Source organism: Aethalodelphis obliquidens, unplaced genomic scaffold (genome assembly GCF_003676395.1).
Source record: "Aethalodelphis obliquidens isolate GAN/ISIS:26980383/991018 unplaced genomic scaffold, ASM367639v1 scaffold25, whole genome shotgun sequence".
NCBI lineage: Eukaryota > Metazoa > Chordata > Mammalia > Artiodactyla > Delphinidae > Aethalodelphis > Aethalodelphis obliquidens.
The window spans coordinates 14,195,008-14,201,557 of record NW_020837969.1 but is presented as its reverse complement, the minus strand read 5'-3'; positions in this window follow the sequence as shown (position 1 = coordinate 14,201,557).

The window sequence follows — 6,550 nt, the reverse complement described above, 5'->3', positions numbered from 1 at the left end:
TTCAGTAGTTGTGGCATGCGGGCTCAGTAATTGTGGCACACGGGCTTAGTTGCTCCACGGCATGTGGGATCTTCCCGGACCAGGGCTGGAACCCATGTGCCCTGCATTGACAGGCAGATTCTTAACCACTGCGCCACCAAGGAAGTCCCATATTGTAATATTCTTACTTGCATTCTTTTCTTATTCTTGTTAGTCAAAATGGTGTTACTATATTTATTAATGATAGTAATTGCTGGGCCCACTGAATTTTAAGTCTAGGATATCCACTTAACAAGCTGTTCACTTTTTTTTTTTTATTTCCTCTTTGACTTCTTCAGTGATCTCTTGGTTATTTAGTACTGTATTGTTTAGCCTCCATGTGTTTGTACTTTTTACAAATTTTTTCCCTGTAATTGATATGTAGTCTCATAGTGTTGTGGTCGGAAAAGATATTTGAAACGATTTCAAGTTTCTTAAATTTACCAAGGCGGGCTTCCCTGGTGGCGCAGTGGTTGAGAGTCTGCAGGGGACACGGGTTCGTGTCCCGGTCCGGGAAGATCCCACATGCCGCGGAGCGGCTGGGCCCGTGAGCCATGGCCGCTGAGCCTGCGCGTCCGGAGCCTGTGCTCCGCAATGGGAGAGGCCACAACAGTGAGAGGCCCGTGTACCGCAAAAAATAAAATAAATAAATAAATAAAATTTACCAAGGCTTGATTTGTGACCCAAGATATGATCTGTCCTGGAGAATGTTCCATGAGCACTTGAGAAGAAAGTGTATTCTGTTGTTTTTGGATGGAAGGTCCCATAAATATCAATTAAGTACATCTTGTTTAATGTATCATTTAAAACTTGTGTTTCCTTATTTATTTTCATTTTGAATGATCTGTCCATTGGTGAAAGTGGGGTGTTAAAGTCCCCTACTATGATTGTGTTACTGTCGATTTCCCGTTTTATGGCTGTTAGCATTTGCCTTATGTATTGAGGTGCTCCTATGTTGGGTGCATAAATATTTACAATTGCTATCTCATCTTGGATCGATCCCTTGATCATTATGTAGTGTCCTTCTTTGTCTCTTGTAATAGTCTTTATTTTAAAGTCCATTTTGTCTGATATGAGAATTGCTATTCCAGCTTTCTTTTGATTTCCATTTGCATGGAATATCTTTTTCCATCCCCTCACTTTCAGTCTGTATGTGTCCCTAGTTCTGAAGTGAGTCTCTTGTAGACAGCATATATGTGGGTCTTGTTTTTGTCTCCATTCAGCCAGTCTGTGTCTTTTGGTTGGAGCATTTAATCCATTTACATTTAAGGTAGTTATCGATATGTATGTTCTTATTACCATTTTCTTAATTGTTTTGGGTTTGTTTTTGTAGGTCTTTTCCTTCTCTGTGTTTTCTGCCTAGAGAAGTTCCTTTAGCATTTGTTGTAAAGCTGGTTTGATGGTGCTGAATTCTCTTAGCTTTTGCTTGTCTGTAAAGGTTTTAATTTCTCTGTCAAATCTGAATGAGATCCTTGCTGGGTAGAGTACTCTTGGTTGTAGGTTTTTCCCTTTCATCACTTTAAATATGTCCTGCCACTCCCTTCTGGCTTGCAGAGTTTCTGCCAGAAGATCAGCTGTTAACCTTATGGGGATTCCCTTGTATGTTATTTGTTGTTTTTCCCTTGCTGCTTTTAATATTTTTTCTTTGTATTTAATTTTTTATAGTTTAATTAATATGTATCTTGGCGTGTTTCTCCTTGGTTTTATCTTGTGTAGGACTCTGTGCTTCCTGGACTTGACTATTTCCTTTCCCATATTAGGGAAGTTTTCAAGTATAATCTCTTCAAATATTTTCTCAGTCCCTTTTTTAATCTCTTCCTCTTCCAGGACCCCTATAATTCAAATGTTGTTGCATTTAATGTTGTCCCAGAGGTCTCTGAGACTGTCCTCAATTCTTTTCATTCTTTTTTCTTTATTCTGCTCTGCAGTAGTTATTTCCACTATTTTATCTTCCAGGTCACTTATCCGTTCTTCTGCCTCAGTTATTCTGCTATTGATTTCTTCTAGAGAATTTTTAATTTATTGTGTTGTTCATCATTGTTTGTTTGCTCTTTTGTCCTTCTATGTCCTTGTTAAACGTTTCTTGTATTTTCTCCATTCTATTTCCAAGATTTTTGATCATCTTTACTATTATTACTCTGAATTCTTTTTCAGGTAGACTGCCTATTTCCTCTTCATTTGTTTGGTCTGGTGGGTTTTTATCTTGGTCTTTCATCTGCTGTGTATTTCTCTGTCTTCTCGTTTTGATTAACTTACTGTGTTTGGGGTCTCCGTTTTGCAGGCTTCAGGTTCGTAGTTCCCATTGTTTTTGGTGTCTGCCCCTAGTGGGTAAGGTTGCTTCAGTGGGCTGTGTAGGCTTCCTGGTGGAGGGGACTGGTGCTTGTGTTCTGGTGGATGAGGCTGGATCTTGTCTTTCTGGTGGGCAGGAACGAGTCTGGTGGTGTGTTTTAGGTTGTCTGTGGACTTATTATGATTTTAGGCAGCCTCTCTGCTAATGGGTGGGGTTGTGTTCCTGTCTTGCTAGTTGTTTGGCATACGGTGTCCAGCACTGTACCTTGCTAGTCATTGAGTGGAGCTGGGTCTTAGCGTTGAGATGGAGATCTCTGGGAGAGCTTTCACCATTTGATATTACATGGGGTTGGGAGGTCTCTGGTGGACCAGTGTCCTAAACTCAGCTCTTCCACATCAGAGGCTCAGACCTGACTCCCGGTTGGAGCACCAAGACCCTGTCAGCCACACGGCTCAGAAGAAAAGGGAGAAAAAAAGAGAGAAAGAGAGAAAGAAAGGAAGGAAGGAAGGAAGGAAGGAAGTTATGAAAATGAAAATAATTAATTATTATTAAAAAGAAAAAAGTAATAAAAAAAGAAAAAACAAAAAAGCAAGCAAGAGAGAAGAGAGCAATCAAACCAAAAAACTAATCCACCAATGATAACAACTGCTAAAAACTATACTAGAAAAAAAAAAAAAAAGGACAGACAGAACCCTAGGACAAATGGTAAAAGCAAAGCTATACAGACAAAATCACACAAAGAAGCATAGACATATACACTCACAAAAAGAGTAAAAGACACATTTATCTATATATAAAGAAAGGAAGAGAGCCAAATCAATAAACCAAATCAATAAACAAATCTACCAATGATAATAAACTGTAAATACCAAACTAAGATAAACATAAAACCAGAAACAAATTAGATGCAGAAAGCAAACCCCAAGTCTACAGTTGCATCCAGATTCCACAGCCTCAATTTTGGGATGATTCGTTGTGTATTCAGGTATTCCACAGATGCAGGTACATCAAGTTGATGGTGGAGATTTAATCCACTGCTCAGAGGCTGCTGGGAGAGGTTTCCCTTTCTCTTCTTTGTTCTCACAGCTCCAGGGGTTCAGCTTTGGATTTGGCCCCACCTCTGCATGTACGTCAGCGGAGGGCGTCTGTTCTTCGCTCAGACAGGACGGGGTTAAAGGAGCCGCTAATTCGGGGGCTCTGGCTCACTCAGGCCGCGGAGAGGGAGGGGTACGGATGCGGGGCGAGCCTGCAGCGGCAGAGGCCGGCGTGACGTTGCACCAGCCTGAGGCGCGCCATGCGTTCTCCCGGGGAAGTTGTCCCTGGATCCCGAGACCCTGGCAGTGGCGGGCTGCACAGGCTCCCCGGAAGGTGGTTGTGGATAGTGACCTGTGCTTGCACACAGGCTTCTTGGTGGCAGCAGCAGCAGCCTTAGCGTCTCATGCCCGGCTCTGGGGTCTGCACCTTTAGCTGCGGCTTGCGCCCGCCTCTAGAACTCCTTTAAGCAGCGCTCTTAATCCCCTCTCCTCGCACACCAGGAAACAAAGAGGGAAGAAAAAGTCTCCTGCCTCTTTGGCAGGTCCAGACTTTTCCCCAGACTCCCTCCCGGCTAGCCTAGCCGTGGCGCACTGGCCCTCTGCAGGCTGTGTTCACGCCACCAACCCCAGTCCTCTCCCTGCGCTCATACCGAAGCCCGATCCTCAGCTCCCAGCCCCGCCCGCCCCGGCGGGTGAGCAGACAAGCCTCTCGGGCTGGTGAGTGCTCGTCGGCACCGATCCTCTGTGTGGGAATCTCTCCGCTTTGCCCTCCGCACCCCCGTAGCTGCGCTCTCCTCCGCGGCTCCGAAGCTTCCCCCCCACCACCACCCACAGTCTCCGCCCGCGAAGGGGCTTCTAGTGTGTGGAAACCTTTCCTCCTTCACAGCTCCCTCCCACTGGTGCAGGTCCCGTCCCTATTCTTTTGCCTCTGTTTTTTCTTTTTCCTTTTGCCCTACCCAGGTACGTGGGGAGTTTCTTGCCTTTTGGGAGGTCTGAGGTCTTCTGCCAGCGTCCAGTAGGTGTTCTGTAGGAGTTGTTCCACGTGTGGATGTATTTCTGATGTATTTGTGGGGAGGAAGGTGATCTCTGCGTCTTACTCCTCTGCCATCTTGAAGGCCCCCCTGTATTCTTTTTTAAGGTACCTTCCCAACCAAGGTCGCGAGTGCCCGTTGACTGTTTATTTCACAGTGTCTGAGCATTAACACAGACCCTCACAGGATATGGAAGTTTCTGCCTGGGTACAGCACAGTGTCCTTTGAAAGTTTCTTGGAGTTACAAAGTGTGCACACGTTCCCCCGGGGGTGTTGGGTGCAGTGGGGAAGCTGCCTCAGTAGATAAAAGATAAATGTTGACACTTCTTTAGAAAGAGCAAGTAAAGCAAACACATGCATGCACAATCATAATCTCCACCTGGGAATCCCACCACATACTACTACGTTTATAATAAAACTGTCTGATGCTCAAGGGCAAAAGAGAGACAACTGTTCATTGAATATCTGTTTTGTGCCAGTTGCTGCAGCGGGTATTTTAAATATAGTCTTTTCTCGGAAAGTCTGAACTAAATGGATAATGACAATAATTTCTATACTTCATGTAGCACATACTTCTACACAGTTGGGTGAGCACTTAATCCAATGTGACTGGTGTCCTTATGAGAAGAGGCGGAGAGACCCAGGAGACAAGGCCATGTAAAGACAGAGGCAGAGATCAGAGTGGTGCTGTCACAAGCCAAGGAAGGCCTAGGGCTACCAGAGCTGGAAGAGGCCAGGAAGGACCCTCCCCTGCGGGCCTCAGAGGGGGCTTCTAGCCTTCAGAGGGATTGCAGGCTTCTAGCCTTCAGAACTGGGAAAGAAAGAATTTCTGTTGTTTTAAAGCATTCAGTTAGTGGCAAATTGTTACTGAAACCCTAGGAAATTAAAACTATATCTGAAGATGAGGGATCATCAAGAGAGGCAGTGAGGCTGAGTGTGTGTTAAGTATTGTGGTTACTGGAAATATTCCTTTTCATTCTCTCCATCTCTCTCCCCAGCTCTTCTCCCCCCGCCCTCCGACAGACAGACAGACAGACAGACAGACACACACACACACACACACACACACACACACACGGTCACATTCCTAATTGAAAAATTGCTCAGAAGAGTTAGTTTCAGTTTGTCGATGGCTTTGGGAAGGACAGAAAGAAAGATAGAAGCTTGCCCTGCTCTGATGAATGAGCACCGCGTACATACCCCGTGAGGGAAATGGGTTGGATGTAGGGAGAGGCCCCCAGAGAAGCCTTCCTCAGGGTACCTGGCGGCCTCAGAACGTCTCATGGAGAGGCAGGCTAAGAAAGGAAACCATTGCCTCAGCACAGGACCACCATTCACTGCTGCTGGAGCCTCAGGGCAGTAGGTAAATTCTCTAAATGTGAATTTTAAAGACATTAACCAGAATGTAGAAAATTCTCTCGTACAAGGACAGGGAAAGGCCCATTCTGACTCAGGTTGATGGAGGATGTGGGAAAAGCCCATAAGAAAGGAATATTAGAGGACAAGGCAGGACCCACAAGGTAAAGGGAGAAGTGGGTCTGAACAGGACCAGTTGGGGACATGCCTCTTTATCAGAATGGATCAGAGTTTCCCTGAGTCTTTGATGAGGTAGGACAGTAGCTCAGGCCTTATTGCCATTCCAGTTGTTTGATTCTGGGGGTTTTGTTTGTTTGTTTGCTTTTGTTTTTATTGTTTCTTCCTCAGACAAATTCCTTTTTATCCCAGTCTTTGAACCTTCCCTAAACTCTCTTCTTCCTTAACTTCTCGTAGAACGCTGTGCTTCCCTCTCATTTCCATTTACAAATATATCATATATTTTATACATGTGTAATTATTTTATTTTTGTGGCTCCTGCTAGCTAGACCGGAAGGTTCAGGAAGGTAGGGATCTATTTATTGGCTCACTACTGTATCCCACCAACTCAGTCTGTTCAAGAAATACTGCACATATTGGATTGAATATTGGCATAAGTGGTTGACATGGATTGAAAACTGGTGGAGACAACGAAAATTCTAGATTATGAAACTATATCAGCAACAATAACCAGGTGAATATTTGCACTATATAACCAGGTAAATATTTACAGGGAACACCCCAGTACTGAGAATACTTTCAAGATGCTGAAGACGTTACTGTAACCATCCATTTATTCCCAAATCGTTTTCCCCGTAGTATGG